The sequence below is a fragment of the Callithrix jacchus genome, chromosome 15 (assembly GCF_049354715.1).
Source record: "Callithrix jacchus isolate 240 chromosome 15, calJac240_pri, whole genome shotgun sequence".
Classification (NCBI taxonomy): Eukaryota; Metazoa; Chordata; class Mammalia; order Primates; family Cebidae; genus Callithrix; species Callithrix jacchus.
Window position 1 is genome coordinate 91,018,204 of NC_133516.1, and position 16,571 is coordinate 91,034,774.

Below are 16,571 nucleotides of genomic sequence, written 5' to 3' on the forward strand. Positions count from 1 at the left end.
GTGAGAACAAAGGAGGTGCCCATGAATATGAATCTGGACTAGAAAAGACCCTGTCTATGCCCTTATGAAAGGGCCAGAAGGGGACTTGAAAAGCTGCTCAGGCTAGGCCTGGAAGGAGACACTGGAACTGGCATGGGAGTGATAACAAGTACAGCACATGTAAATCTCTACCAGGATAATTACTTACCGCCTAAATAATGTGTTTTGACTTCTGCAATACTGTCTTGTTAGGGGGCGTTCTAGTAAGAACCTTTGGACAATGGATGTACGTTTAATTCCGTGAATATTTTGCCTCTTCTATCACTCTTTTAATTTTTCTTATTAAAAATACCTACCTACCCAAATGAATTTTTCTTTATGCTATTTACTCAGATGAATTTTTTGCCTTGTTTTGAATATATTACAGCTATCAAGCAGCAGCATTTAAAAGGTTAATTACTGTGAATACACTGCTGTGCTAAATAGCCTACTCATTTTTCTCACTTTTCTTTTTGTTTTCTTCCCCCATCCCCTCCCTTTCCCACCACTCTGAAATGGAGTTCTTCATTATTTGGAAATGAATCCTTAAATCAAAGTCTCCCTCTTTTCCATACTTTCCATTTTGATTGCTACTACATCCCCACCTTCCCCCCGAAAATTGACTGTCTTCCAACAGATTAAGACTTTAGGTCCTTAGACTAAAAGTTTCAGGTAGATGTCCCCTTAATCCTTCAAAGCCTACCTGGGCCTTCCACAGCCATGATGCCTTTCCCTGACTGCCCTGCCCCTAGGGAGAAGTATTCAAAAAGCCACTTAGCATGTGATGCCTTGTATTTTCAGATGTGTGTGTATTCCTGAAAGCGCCTCCTGGTTCATAGCATGCGGAGCTGCCTTTACATGTGAGATGGTGGTGGTGCTCCTGGGCTGTCCTCAGGTTCCTGATATTTTCATTGTTTATCATTGTCCCCATTCCTTCCTCCCACTCTCTGCAGTTGATTTTGAACTCTCTATGATCTGCATTCTTCTCTATCTTGTCTGTTTGGCCTAAGGTAGCCTTCTTTAAGACAGGGCTGATGTCTTCCCTACTGCCTGTTCGCTATTACCCCCAGCAAGAGATGGCAGTAAAATGTGCAGGTGGCAGGGGGCGGGTGGAATGACTGACAACACGTACACTCTCCAGCACTGACTGAAGCACCAATGGGAACGAGACAGTGGAAAACTGGGAGGCAGGGCAGTGCGCAGCAAGAAATTCAGACTCCGGAGGTCAGGTTTTACAGTTGAATTCTGGCTTTTCAACTTCTGTCTAGTGTGACGTGAGCAAACGATTTAACCCCCCTACAAGTCTCATTTACTTCACCTGTAGAATGGGGATAATATTAGAGCCTCCCTCCCAATAGGGTTATTCTGAGGATTAATAAAAAACAATCCATCCAAAAAGTCCTTATCATACGGCCTGGCACTACACATGTCAGTTCTCATTAGAAGGATGGCGAGTACTAAAAGAGTAGGTTTTAGATGTTCTCACCACAAAAAAATGATAAATATGTAGGTATTTAACAAATGTGTTAATTAGCCAGATTTAGCCATTCCACAATGTCTAGATACATAAAACATGATGTTGTAGGCCCAAGATATAGTTTTAACTTTCATTTTAAAAAATAAAGTAATTAAAAATAACAATGCAACTTGCTTGCCATATTGGAAAAAAAAAAAGTAGGACAGTGAGACAACACATATGAGCACATAGGTCACAATGGACTGGCCTAAAGTAGGCGTCAGCTGGGGGAGAATAGCACAAAGCACAATGGAATGAAAGATTGGACTACATACTGTTTACTGCAATCTATTTTAGGGCTTTTCATGGATCTTTTCGGCTATGCACATGATTAGTCATCATGATTGTTATTTTAGGTCAGAGTTTCTCAGCCTTAGCATTGTTGACATTTTGGTTAATTCTTTGTCGTGGGGGCTGCCCTGTGCACTGTAGGATGTTTAGCAGCATCCCTGGTCTCCACCTACTAAATGCCAGGAATGACACAGTACCTCCAACTCAGTTGTGACAACTACTGAATGTCTCCAGACATGGCAGAGAAGTGGAGTCTGGTTGAGAAGTCACTATTTTAGGGTATAATTTTTGGGTAGACTGTTAGATTCCTTGTATTAGTTATCCCTGGCATGTGTAACTCTTCTTAATTATCTGCTACTCAAATATATTTGGGATCAGCCACTCTCTTCCATTTCTCTTTTGTTCACAGATCTATTCCACAGCTCTTCTCCCTTCCTGGAAGAGACCAATGCTGTGAATGTGCATATCCAATGACATGCCAGCATATCAAAATGGATGCTAATAGCGGACCTTCCCAAAGCCTCACTGATGCTCTGCTCATCTTATCCCTGCTCTTCATTTTTTGGATGTGAATATGTACTTTGTCTGCTGGGTGTAGATACTCATAGACTCGGTCCACTTGGGCAGCAGTCCCAAACCTTTTTGGCACCAGGTTCCAGTTTTGTCGAAGACAGTTTTTCCATGGACTGGGGTGAGGGTGGTGGTAGATGGTTTTGGGATGAAACTCCCACCTCAGATCATCAGGCGTAAGGAGCATGCAACCTAGATCCCTCCCATGCACCGTTCACACTCCTGTGAGAATCTCATGCTGCTGCTGAGCTGACAGGAGGCGGAGTTCAGGTAGTAATGCTGCCTCATCCCACTGCTTACCTCCGGTTGTGTGAGAACAGGTCTAGAACTGGTACTGGTCTGCGGCCCTGGGGTTGGGGATTCCCGTATTTGGGGACTCAAAGGCAGGATGGGTTGACTGGGTTAGTACAATGATATACTATTCCTGGGCTTGGTTTCCACAGTCAAAAATGTCAAGAAGACTTAAAAATATTTTACAGTGTTGTTTTTTTTTTTTTCAGCTCTTGAGAAGAAAATACAAAGCAACAGGTTGAAAGATACCCTAGCTATCTGAGAAATAGGTCATTTGGGGTTTTCATATTGTTGGATAACTAATTTTGCAGTTTATTTTGTGTACTTTTAACTCTTTAAATTTTAATTGTGGATTTTTAGATTAAATTCATATTCCTAAGTATTTGATACATATTTCAAAATGTGTGTATTAAAAGGTATACTAGGAACAGTGTTCCTCTTACCACATCCTTCATCTCCCCAACTGTAACCACTGATACTAGTTTCTCATATGTACTTGTAGAGTTTCTTTATGAGTAAATAAGCAATTATAAATAAAGATTCTTATGCTCTCCCCTTTTTACACAAAAGTAGCTTACTACAAAAACACTTCCTCAGTGTCTTGTTTTCTGCAGCCAAACATTTCTTGGAGATCTTTCCATTAGATTAGTGCTCTTAAGTGGGGCAGGAAAAGCGAATAAAAATAAACATGATTGCTAAATACATCTTTACAACTTCATGGTAAAGAAAAACTTTGTAGGATCTATTTTATAATGGAATTAATGTGTCAGAGGTATGGGAGACATATACTTTTGCTGTTTTGAAATTTTTATTATTAAGATGGATTGTAATAGTAAGATTATTTACTTATAACAACACCTTGAGTGTTGTATATCTATCTTTATAATGTCTGTGTATAACACCTGCATTTATTTTCTTGGTTGAAAAACTGAGGCCCAGGCAGATTAAATACCATGCCAGGTTGTCATTATGGTGGCCCTGGAGCTGGAACTAAAGTGTAGACTCCAATTCCCAGTGTGAGCCTTGGCTTATAGAGAGAAGGAAACAAGCATATTGTAGATCTACTTTGTCCCACTAGATCTCACTTACTACTTAAAGCAACTTTATGAGATAAGTACTATTATTCTTATTTTGCAAATGGAGGAGAAACCAAAAACTAAAATTTAGAGGGTTTAAATAATTTTCCAAAAAGTTCAGGTAACAGACCAGAATAAAAATTCACTGGCTGCAAAGTCTGTGTTCTTTCCACCTAACCACCAGGATACATGATAGAAAATCAAGACAGAAAACTCAGAATCTGAGTTTCCTTATCCCGTACCATGTTTTTGGTGTCCATTTATTAATTCCTGTGCTTTCTGCACCACCCACTTGGCTCCCTGACCCCTTCTACTGTTCTCTTTACTCACTCTGCTCCTCTGCCCACTCACCAGCTTCCTTGCTGTTCCTCAAACAGAACACAGCCTGGTGTGCTTTTGTGCTGGCTGTCTCCCCAGGAGCCACTGGACTCCCCCTCACCTCATTAGTACCATCTGGCATACTATATTTTATGTATTTATGGATTACTTCCTGTCTCTCTTACTAGAATGTAAACTTCATACAGGTAGGCATATGTGTGTGTGTGCGTGCACACACATCTTATTCAATGATTAGTCAATCATCCGTCTGTTTTATTCAATACTATATTTCTGTTAGGGAACAGTACCTGGTATTTAATTGGTTTTCAATAAATATTTGAACAAATACCTGTTCTATTTTTGAAATAGGTACCATATTTGAAAGTAATGTTTGAAAGTATTAACTGAGCACAGACATATAGTAGGCCCTCCTCTCAATAGCCTAGGAATAACCGCTGGTTGAACAATTTTTATATGCCATGTACCAGCTTAGTCCTGGAAACAGTCATAGGAGGCAGGTATTACTGTCTTCTTATTCTACAAATAAGAACTAAGGCTCAAAAAGCTAATTTGCCACAGGTCCTGCTAGTAACTGGCGGAGCCAGAATGCCAGTGTAGTTTTTACTCCAAATCCTGTTTCTCACCCCATTACATACATCCACACTTCCTGTCTCATATCTGATGAGCCATCCTCTCCAGGGAATTTGTGTGTTGTAATATTCTACCTGTCAGAGATCCCAGATCACCACCACTAGCAATCCAGTGCTGTGTCACAGTATTTCCTGTAGGTCCATGGCTACTTTGAGCCTTGATCTTGAGACATTCGCAGATATTCTCTTAATCATAACAATATAGCAAGTTTTGTCATTTGGCATAAATTCATAATTATTTTTGCATGGCCAGTAATAACATCTCATGTTCCCCAGAGGAGGTGGGTTTGTCATAAATACCATTTCCATGGACTATTTCGAGGATCCGAAAGTTTTTGGAAGATATATTTAACAGGCAGCCATTTCTCAGACAGACTTCAAGGGCATAATACTATACATATCCTTAGAAATATGTGTGTATATATTTTATCTTATTAAGAGTATTTATATGTATTTTTTATTACTCACAATCCATTTATATTTCAATGGTCCTTTTGTATTTTAGCAGATTAAAGAAACCAGAAATGGTTCATTGGAAAATCATTCTGATGTAGCTGCTAATTTTGTTTTTAACGTCCATTAGTCCCTTTTTCTCTTCCCAGGTCAGAGGTTATTTTCATTCAGATATTGCACATGGCTATTTTGGAGGATTTACTATGATTCTTTCTCTTAACCCCTACTCTTCAGTGGGCTGCTTTTCTTTCTTTATTCTCTCCTTTTAAAAAAGTAGATTACAAAGCATGTATCCTTTTCCAGAACTTAGAGCAAAAAGTCAAAATAAAACTTTTTTTAAGCCGCTGGCTGCTTTTTTTTTTTTTTTTTTTTTTAAAGGCTTTCCTTTTTCATTTGGCTTTCTTACCTTAATTGTTGTTTAGTTCACCATATTTAATAAAAAGCCAAAGCAGGGACCAGTCATGCGCCAGAATGGGTAAATTCACTGGTTTTTACCTCCTTGTAATCTGGCTGCCTACACAGAGGCAGTGGCTAAAGTGGTATGCTTGGGAAACCAGACGTTTCCTAACTTGTTAGTGGGAAATTCAAACTTAGAAACCACAACAACAGACGCTTATGTTTTACTGTGACTACTGAAGTCACACAGTTTGTCATAGAAACAGGATAGATAGCAGCCTAAAGAGTATAAAATGCAACATTTTGATCCTTAGAGGGCTTTTTTGTTCCTCCATTTTAGCTGTCATAAATCAGTAAACAAGGAAAATAGGGAAATTTAATACATTTAAGAGTACTTAGAGGTTCAGGCAGTTAAAGGATGAGGGTTAATATGTGGCTTGGCTTCCTGCTGAACAAACAGATCATGAGCCACAATGAGCATCCTACTTCTCTACCTTTACCCACTCTTCCTAGTTCCTGAGGATGATTGGTTTACATCTCTTCCATGATTTTTGAAAAGCTAGAGTTTGGGATGTGTGTAATGTCTGATTACAGACAAGCGGAAAAATTTTATTCTGTAATCTGCTGGAACATAGATGACCATTTTTCTTGTGGTCTGTGTTTTGCTTGTCCTCTTGCATGCTTTATACAAATTAAAATTAGTTTGGGTATCTGAGCCTTGTTTAATTTCCCCTTGAATATAAGTCCAGAGCATTTGGGTTATGTTTTCCTTTTCAGAAGTTTCTGAATACTGAGAAGGCAGATGCATAAACAGAGTCTGATCGTACTTCCTCTCCTCTAAGGTGGGTTCTTTTAAGATGACCGTGTTCTAGATAGAGGCTATTAAGCTTGCATAGCAACGGGTGGTTCTATCAAAATATGACAATGGTCAACAGCGTATCTGCTAGAGGTGAGAGCAATGACTTTATACCCCACTTCTCTTGGTACTGAGCCTGCTATTTATACTGTCCCTGAGCAGGAGTTTCACCCATTCAGTGTATCTATGTGAGAAATGTTCTGTTTATGGCAGTTAAAGAAATGGCTATAGTGTACCTCATATATGTGCTATTTGGATACCATCCATTTTTGCCCTAGCCTCATCTTACCTTGTGCTTTGAATTTTAAGAGAAGGCAAACTATCTCAGGTTTTAGTAGCTGAGAAAAGAGTTTTTGAAAAAAGCTCTGGCTTCACTATTCATCAAAGTTTACTCATTCATAGCTAAAAACAAAGAAAGCAGCACCCCAGGTATTAAACAATTGAAAAGCCACATATCTGATGGACGGGAAATCTTGCACCAAAATCTGCTAGTGACCTAACTATCTGACCTTGCCTCCTCTGCTTGTCACCTGAGCTGCAACATAGGGAGAGCAGTGCAATTTTGTCTCTAAGGTCTACAAAGCCTTTGGCAATCTTCAAATCTCATTTCCACAAAATAAAAACTCCCAACAACCTTTAGAATCCTTTCCTCCCTTCTTTCCTATATAACACTGTATGCAGATTCACATATCGAGATTTTATGGCTGATCAAGTCTCAATGGTTCAAAAGAATGGAAAACCTTAAGTAGTTGGAATTCCGTGGGATTAGATTTATTTGCATCTGTTGTAGTTCACAAGATGTAAGTATGCTGTAAAAGCAAAGAAGTACTTACTAAATTGAAAGTACAATTAAACTGAAAATGAACATCTAGGCAAAAAGTATTTAGACTGTTAATTTCAAAAGCGACTCTTTATTGTTTGTGGCTAGGATCTAATATGAGCCATTTAGCCCAAGTTGTAGGATTTGTCTTACAGATTTGGTTTTTGTGGGTGCCTTGAGGCATAGTAAAGCAGGGAGATTCCAAACTAGGTTTTAAGTATTTTGCAGTCACTGGCTCTCTCTGGTCCTTTACCTGCTCCAGAAGTTGTCTCTTACTTCAGATGACTAAGACATTTTTAGGAAAGCACTTGTCTCTCACAGGAGGGACTGCCTTATACCAGGGGAATCAAGGTACCGGGTAACCTCTCTTTACAGAGTGGCTAAGGTTAGGCACTCTAGAGACAGCTCTTCAACAAGCTTAATCCTTTACTCCATGTGGTAGCTGGGTGTCTGAGAACAGGAATTCTTCTTGATGGCATCCCATAAAGCACCTCCTCTTTGGCCTGAGACAGCCCCCGTATGTCAGCCTGGCAGCACCAGGTGATGAAAGAGTGTCATCCCTACATTAGACTGGCATCACTAGAAGAGTAACAGTATCTGCTATGGGTCTGCCACTGTGCCAACTACCTCATCATATTTAAGCTTCAGGTTAAGAATTGATGTTACTTAAAATGCCTTCCTCTCTGTAGAAGTCCAGGTGGTTCTGAAGGCCAAATAATGGGCTTTTAAACTTAAGAGTCTGAGTGTTCTGATCCTGGCGCAAGCCTTATTTCTCTTTTAACCTCGGGTTCTCCTTTTATAGTAAACTTCTAAAAAATAAGGCTAACATCTTTTTTGGAATGCTTCATTCAGTCATCCCCATTTACATTTCAGTTCCCATCTTTTCCATGAATGTTTCTTAATTTGTCTAACCCTGGCTGATTTTCCTTTGCTAAGTCCCCACATCCCTTACAGCTTTATTACCTAAATATTCTACAACATTTTATACTACTTTCTAATTTGCTTTAGCATATTACTTTTGCTTTTAAGCCAACTATAAGCTCCTTAAAGGAATGATACTTCTGTTTGCCTCATACGGGTTTGAACTCTGCACATACCTGACCAAATGATTGAGAGATAAAAAGAACCACTTCCTAGGGGAGTATAGCTATCCCTTAGGCTGAGTGGTACCTAAAATTCTCAGAATTACTTATTAGAATGGAAGAAGGAAAAGTTAAGTTTTGTTCCCTTGTTCTTGTCACTTCTGGAAGGAGAACCATTTGGTTGAAGTAAAGAATTCACTTAGAGACAAATTTAATTAAAGTCCAGATGGGTGAAACTGGCCAGAGAGTCGTTAACTTTGCCTGTGATTCTTTGCATCTTTGTTCAGCCTAGTGAATTTTATGAAACTCTAAGAAGAATCTTATGGGACAGAATTTGGGGGGAGATTAGTGGAACTTCAAATCACTTGACAAAGTTGTTCTTACTTTTATTTGAAAGCCTCAAGAACAATATGCAACTTCAACCAGAATATATTTCTTTTAATAATATGAGCGTTTGAGAAGTAGATAATCTTCCTTTTAGCAGCAGTGGATTCATTTTCACAAAATTCCACAGAGTGATTCACCTCTTCTGCCTTTCCCAATTAACAGACTAACAAGTTAAGACTAAGGGACTTCCACAATATCTCACCCTGTGGGTGTTTCTCTTCAGCAAGAAACTAGCAACTTTCTCATGTTCTCCCTAGGCTCCTAGACCAAGCAACTCCTTCCTTTTTTTCAAATTTAAGTCTTGCCAGCTCAAATGTGATGTTTTACATTCCACTTATGATCTCTGCTCAGAGATTTGTTTTTGTTTTGATTCACATAAAAATGAACTTTTTTAAAAAAAGAGAGAAACTCATTTCACCTTTAAACTTTTGTTCCAAAACTGGTGGGCCATGAGACGCAATAAATCTGGCAGATTTGCTTTTGTCAGGGCAGCCCATCTTGGAGGACTGACCTCATCTCTGAGGCTGCTCTAGATACAGTGATTTGGAGCTCTCACAGGGCTCAGTGCTACAGCCATGTTCCTCTTTTCAGCATTTACATGTGCGCTCTTTTCCTCAGATTACCCCTCATTTTCTTCAGCTGATTTGTCTCTGTAGCGATAGAATCAGTACCTTGTATTTTTATATTATCTCTTCTCCCCTTGATCAGAGTTCCCATGAAAGTTATTGTTCACTATTCAATCTTTATTGAGTAATGAGAAATACTTGGGATGGCTGACATTGTTCCCTTGTTTGTAGTTTGTAGAAACCAAGGGAGTTGGAGGCTCACCCAGTAAAAGGATGGCAGAGCTAAGAAGAGTAGAACTCTGATTTATCGACTAAAAGTATTCTTACTCTTAGTCACAACACTGAGACACCAACATTTATCCAGGTCAATTCAGTGTCACTATTCAGCAAGACTGGCCATTGACTATATTCTGTTGTAGTTTTTAAAAGCACTTTCCCACATTCTTTATCTTTACTAGCTTTTATGTGTAGCTGGTATCTCCTACCTGCATTGCTAGCTTTTATGTGTAGCTGGTGTCTCCTACCTGCATTGCATTACCAGTCCATTAAAAAGAGCAGGGAGCCAGGCGCGGTGGCTCAAGCCTGTAATCCCAGCACTTTGGGAGGCCAAGGCAGGTGGATCACGAGGTCAAGAGATCGGGACCATCCTGGTCAACATGGTGAAACCATCTCTACTAAAAAAAAATACAAAAAATTAGCTGGGCATGGTGGCGTGTGCCTGTAGTCCCAGCTACTCAGGAGGCTGAGGCAGGAGAATTGCTTGAACCCAGGAGGCGGAGGTTGCGGTGAGCCGAGATCGCACCATTGCACTCCAGCCTGGGTAACAGGAGCGAAACTCCATCTCAAAAAAAAAAGAGCAGGGACAGAATAACTGAAGCTGTTGTGCAAGAGCTGCTAGTGATCTCAGACCTCGTCATTAATGTGGTAGCAGTCCATGCTAGTAGCTATAGCTGGGTTCGTGACATGGCATGGTGTGTTCGGAACTTGGTTGCTGGGCCTGTTGTAAGGCCTTATGCTTAGCTCAGTGCATGTTTGCTACCGCTGAGCAGAATTATAAGCCCTAGGCTAGCGTCACAGGAGTAATCTAGCTTTGAAACTAAAATCAATCTTCCGTAAAATCTGGGAAGTACACTGGGTTACCCACACAAACTCTGGAATTAGGTATATGCTTAGGAAAAGGCAGTCTGCTGCTTGGCCAAGATAAGCTGTTTGTGGCCCAGAAGTGCATCTTCCAGGCCTTCACTGGAGGCACAGAAATTAGAGAAATTCAGAGGAATCCATCCTTCATTAAGGACAAAAGCACTGTACTATGTTCTTCCATATATTGCTTGGAGGTCATTCCATGCCCCAGGGTGACTTACCTGGTACTCCCTCACCACCGTCAGTGTCATCTTACTGGGGAGGGAGTTAAACTGACGTAGATGGAGGTGGGCAGAAAAGCCTCTGAATTAGTCTGCCTATGTAACATACACTGTACTATGCAAAGCAGATTTCACTGCCTTCACTTAACCTGAGCCTAAGCTGGTTTCTGGTTTTTATGTTTGTAAGTCACTTCCGTTGTTTTAAGTAGTGGCTGAGATTTGTTTTTGGCTCCTAAAAAAAATCTAGATGAAGGGGCCCTCCATAGCCCACTGTTTGCAGAAACACTTTTTTTCATATCAAATAAGCTTCTAGGTTGTAGTTTGTTTGTACATTTATCCAGCACCTTTTTTGTCCCAGCAACACACCTACTAATTGTAGCTAGGTAACTCCCTAGGCACTGGGGATACAGCTGGTTGCAAAACTGACCCTGAAGGAGTTTATAGGCCAAGAGACAGATAATAAGCAAGCAAATCATTAATGTGTAATTTAATGTCACATCACAGTATCCAGTTTGAAGGAAAATAAAGCATGGTAAGTACCACCAGGAGCTTACAGCCTTCATAGGTGACTTCTTCTGCAGTTTGGGGGTAGGTTGTTTTGAAGGCATTGAGTCACTTTGAATTTTGAAAGGGATCCTGCTAGCTGGGGACACTGGAGAGGTGCAAAGTACTTAGCTGGAAGATACTGAGAGAAGGTCATTTGTCAAGTTAGTGGTTCAGACGTAAATGTCTTTGACCACAGAGTACATAGTCTTTCCAAGTCACCTCTCACCCTCCTAGTAGAGAGTGGGATTTGCCACCTGGAAGACCTTTAAATATACTTATTTGTTTTCTCTTTCCTCCCTTTATCACCTCCCTCTGTTGTTGTAGCCTGATTAAATTGTATTGATTTTCACAATACCTCCCTATCCTTTGCTTTCTTTTTTCTTATACTTAAAAACTTTGAACCTTTCTACTTTGGTTTTTTTAATGAATGTTATATCTAAATTACCACCTACAGTACTAAGGCTTTTTCTGGGGCTTCTGTTCTCCCCTCTTTCTAGCAGTAATTGAGGAAAAACTACTGGTGAGCTGTAGTCCAAGAATGCAGGGGGCCCTGGCCCTCCCTCTGCGTACCTGTGTCTCTGGGGCAAGTCACACTGTGGACACCAGTTCCTTTGGTAAAGTGAGGCATTTGGATCAGATGGCCTCCATGACCCCCTCCAGCTGTAAAATTCTGTGGATAGTCTGTGCCAGGACTCTGTGTGTGTGTGTCGGGGGGGGGGGTGTGGGTGTGGTGTGGGTGTGTGACTCAAGGTACTTCTCAGATTCATAGTTGAATGTTTGCTGTTCTGATGTAACATATGCTCTCTTTTGCTGATAATGACTCCTTTAGGCTTGAGTAAGTAGTTATCATAAACAGACACAAGGAGTTGAGGTACGTCTGCATCCTATCCGTCCCAATGATACGCTTACCTCTCTACTGCTCCCCTCCCCACCTGCTCCCACAAACACATCATTCCCCAAACTTGTTTTTAAAAAAATGTGTACTTAACAATCATATTTTGGAGCCAGTAGAGCATAGAAGTGTGAAGATGGTCAGACTAGAGAAAGAACACTGCTAATGTCTTCTCATTCTTGGGCTCAGAATTAAAACTGCTGCTGTCCTATCTTAATTTGCTAAACCATCTCAGAGAACAGGCATGAATAGGGAGTGTCTCTCTCATATCTGAAAAAGAAACAAGGGACTTTCCTTGGCGAGCCTTCCCAGCTTTTGTTTGCCCAGCTTTCCCAGTCAGACACGGTGTTAGTGCAGATGAAGGTCAAGGAGAATCTCAACTCTTTTTTCTTTTCTTTTTTTTTTTAAGAGGGATGTGCAAAGGCTTATAAATGTTAGTCATAATCTGCTAGGAATTAGAGTACCTAACAAAATGATTCAAAACATGAGTGTCCCACCTTACTTTAATTAGAAAATGACCAGCCAGAGGAGGCTCTAAAAGTCATTGCAGCACACATTAAGCTTAAGTGACTGGGCTGGTGGCTAGGAAATGCTGTGGTGATAGCAGCAGTCACAGAAATACTGCTTTGAAGGTTTGTGATGCTGGCTGGCTATGCAGTATCTCTTCATCTTTAAATCCTTATTTAAATATAATTTACAAAAACTAAACAATCATTTTAAATTGAAGCTGAATTCAAATACAAATTAAATGGACCCTAAAAATCATTTAAAATTAATATGTCCAACAGATAAGGTAGGATGTATTAGATTTTTCAAAGATGATCGGCTCTGTGAAGAATAGATGGGACCATTTCAGTTCCTGAAGCAGGTTAAGACCAATATTGCTTTATATCCACAATATCCAGTATCCAGTCTTTTATAAACTCTTTTTTAGGGTTCTCTTCCTGCACCCCTTCCTTTTTCCTTTAAATAGGAGGGGCTTTTTTTTTTTCTATTCACCTTGTAAAACTCACTTTGCCCTGATGCCCTAAACATGGACAGAACATGACCTAAGAAGAATTTTTGGAATTTTATTCTTCCTCCTGCATTTTCCCTTTTTTTCATTAATCTCAAAATGCATTTATTACCGAAGGCACTTTTTTGGAGGGGAAGGTGCAGCAGAGAACCCTAAAACAAAATTAACAGCCTTTTGAGAAGGCAAATCAGTGGGAACTAACTCCAAGAGAACTAGAAACTTAAGTAAAGGCTTGATTTGTGTTTTCATACTGGCTGTTACTATAGACTCCATCACAGCATTACGAAAATAGCACAAAAATACCAGGACTTACAGTTAAGGTTAATCACCACAGAAGGGCAAATGAATTCACTAAGCACAAAATTATTATGTGCTTTATTTGGAGGTGTAAAAATTCACATTCATTCTATAAAAACATTTTCCGTCATACAGATTGTCCCAAAGTCTAAGAAATGCTCACCCAAAGAGCCCACTAGGACATAATGTATCCATGACAAATCTTATATAACTTTCAGTTTTAAAAGAGGTCTTAATATGTGATTGTTCTTTGAAACATGCTTTAAAGTTAATAAATGAGAAAAAGTGTGAACTATTAAAGTGTGTCATTTTTAAATTTTTAAAAATTGATGCTTCTTGCCTGCTTTAAAAAAGTAAAAGGCAGACACTGAAAAACACAGCTGTTTGACTTTTGGTGAAAGTTATGATTCAACACTTGAGTTACAGTTTATGGTACAGATGGTACTCTGGGTATAGCTGAAACGGTAATTGATGGTTTCTGTTTGCCTCCTCCTCTATTAGATTCAGAAGAGCAGAATATCTTTTTCCCAAGGCAAGAATTTTTTCAGTTTCCAATTACTGCTTATATCAAATAAACAACTCTTCTATCGCATATTCTGTACTTCTCCACAGTGACATGGGTGTTGGCCCCGCTCTCATTACAGTAGGCTTCCCTAGGTTTGAAATAATAGTTTTGGGAAAATCCTACTTCTCAATACTAACCTGCAGTTTATATAGCCTATCTTCAGGCCAAATAACATATAATTTTTCTTTTAAAATATGAAAACCAAAGTCTGGCATTGCTCCCAGCAAAATTATCAAAAACAGAAAAACTATGAGGCAAAAATGATAGGCACAAATGTCATATACTTTTTAAAACCCTACTGCAGAAATTATTAGAAATAGACAGATATAACCCACATTTTGAGTATTTTTTAAATGCTGTGTTTCGATGATAAATCTGTGATCTGATATTTTCTTCTCACTGACAATTAAATATAAAAACATGAATCTGTAACACACATACACCTCAATGGTTATAGTGCTCTGCTCCTGTTAAACTTTTACTGTACATCCAGATAGTTGTCTAATATGATCATTTCAGTGCCAACAATAGAAAGCATTTTTAAATCTCAGAGTAAATATAAATGGCAGCCTATGAATTCTGAGTTTGAATTGTGTACAGTGATCAAACACAGAGACTGTTTTAAAAGGGAAACAACACAGTCACACAGTTGTTAAAGTTTTATATTACAATGTCTGTTTAGACCAGATAAGGTTTGAATGATAAATCAATTTTTCATCTCCTATTCCAGTGGTCTAAACTTGACATAAGCTTTTATTTTTAATTCCTCCGTTGATTTTTATTTGGAAAAAAATGAAGTAAAACACTGTAGATTTCTCTGCTAAATGTTCAGTTATCATATTCTAAGAGTTCATTGGTAGCAATACCTATTCAGGATTTAGATGTAACTAATTATGGCTCAAAATGCCACTGAGTAATAAAGTTATCCTGTAAGTTTCACCTTTTAAATTGGCATTTTTTACACAATATACTACTATCCAAAACTTTACTCTAGAAAGGATAGCTTTAAGTGAGGTTTGTCATTTATCCAATGTCTGAAGTTGAAGCAGAAAGTTGGAACTCAAAACTGTGATAGTTACTTCCTTGTACAACTTGACATATGCTTTTAAGACAAAATAGCGTTTATACGATTTTTTGAAGCTTAAAAAGATTTTACTTTTTAAGTTAGATTCGTCTTAATTCCAAGATGTATTCCTAACATTGTTTTTCTAGTCTTTTATATTAACATTTACAAAAAGAGGGGGAAAGCCGGCACTAAAAACTTTCGCACTCTGCTAGTTGAGTCCCGAGGAGAGACAGGATCAAGAGTTAGGGTTGCTGCGGCACGGTATGGTCTCCCCACCCTTTCCCCAAAGATTTCTCAGTACGGGCAGGATTCAATGTGTAGCTCACTTGGAAAGAGTATGTAATACAGTCAGCTCCCACCTCTCAACCTTTAAAATGAAATCTCCAATCCGTTTTCTCTGCCGGAGAAAACTTTTACTTTCAAGTTTTATGTGAGTTGGAAACGGTTTTGAACCTAGAATTCATTGGATGCGCTTTGCGAAACCTGTCTGCAGTTTGTGATGCTGAGACAGCTTCAACAGCCACCCACAGACTTGCTACCTGGCTCTCTGACAGCAGTGCCCCTTGGTGGAGCGGAGCTGCTCTCCCGGGCTTACCTGAGCTGCCTGCACCGGGCCGGGCGGGGGCCGGGCCGGGGCCGCTGTCGTGCCGCGCTGCGAGCGGGCTGTGCGCGCTCCGGGAGTCGCCCGAACAATGCGAGCGGGGCGCCGAGCGCGCCCGGCCTATGGGCGTTACGTCACTGCTCTGCCTTATAAGGCGCTCCGCGTGTGCGGCGCGGTCGGCGGGGGCGCCGGTGACCGCGAGACCCTCGGCGGCGGCGGTGCAACAACGCGCCCCGGCTCCCGCGGACGTTCCGGCCGTGTGAACGGACCTTGGGTTCCCGGCTCCCAGCGGAGGGAATGCGCGGTGGGCCGGCGACGCCGGCGCCCTCCTGTCGGGCTAACAAGTCTCTGGAAGGCAGAGTGGATCTGCTTGTAACTTTTCTCCCTCTGGGTCCCTAAAGCTGTTATTGCTTCAGGAACTTCAGTACACATCCTGTTATTCTTATATAAACTTTTGTAAATTCATTATAATTGCTTTTTCCTTTTGGTTGCTGGGGGTAGGCGGGAAAGGGAAAGAAGTCTGGGGTTTTGTGGAGACATCTCTGGGGGTGCTTTAGACTTCAAACCTTCTCTTTCCTCTGTAATGAGTAGGGGTCCTCAGAGGATAGTGTTTTATTTCCTGATGATGTAACTACCAAACAATTCTTCAAGTGATGATGGGAAGGCCAGATGAAATCTTATTTTGTTCAATGGTTTTCCTAAAAGAACCTCCTCTTTCCCCATTTCTGCATGCCTGAGTTTTAACGAAAGCAGTTAAGGCTAATTTTTTTGGCCGGGAAAATTTTTTTAAAGAAATTAAATGTTTTGTGCTGTACTTTCAAGACAATGTATAAAATTAGAACTTTAGAGCCAGTTTTAATGTTTGTTCTCTTCTACAAGCAAACAAAATAAACCAAAACTAACCATGCGAGGAAAAAAGAAATTAGCCAAATATGATT

General features: G+C 40.0%; 2 protein-coding genes across 20 annotated transcripts in view; one reads left to right on the forward strand and one right to left on the reverse strand.

Moving 5' to 3' along the window:
• CMSS1 (cms1 ribosomal small subunit homolog) overlaps nt 1-16,571 on the forward strand; it is a 390,132-nt gene that overhangs the window by 50,709 nt on the left and 322,852 nt on the right. For 3 of the 14 annotated variants that reach the window (XM_054246291.2, XM_078352216.1, XM_078352220.1), the window contains one exon: nt 2,235-2,665. The exons of 10 other annotated variants lie outside the window; for them this stretch is intronic. The gene's annotated coding sequence lies outside the window, so the exon portion shown is untranslated. Of the gene's footprint in view, nt 1-819; nt 914-2,234; nt 2,666-16,571 lie in introns of all 14 variants that reach the window. One more of the 14 variants, XM_054246290.2, reaches the window with a different exon arrangement.
• Nucleotides 1-16,571, reverse strand: part of FILIP1L (filamin A interacting protein 1 like) — a 305,341-nt gene that overhangs the window by 36,110 nt on the left and 252,660 nt on the right. The window contains exon 1 of one of the 6 annotated variants that reach the window (XM_035274884.3): nt 15,628-15,728. The exons of the other annotated variants lie outside the window; for them this stretch is intronic. The gene's annotated coding sequence lies outside the window, so the exon portion shown is untranslated. Of the gene's footprint in view, nt 1-15,627; nt 15,729-16,571 lie in introns of those variants that run through there. 6 annotated transcript variants of the gene reach the window in all.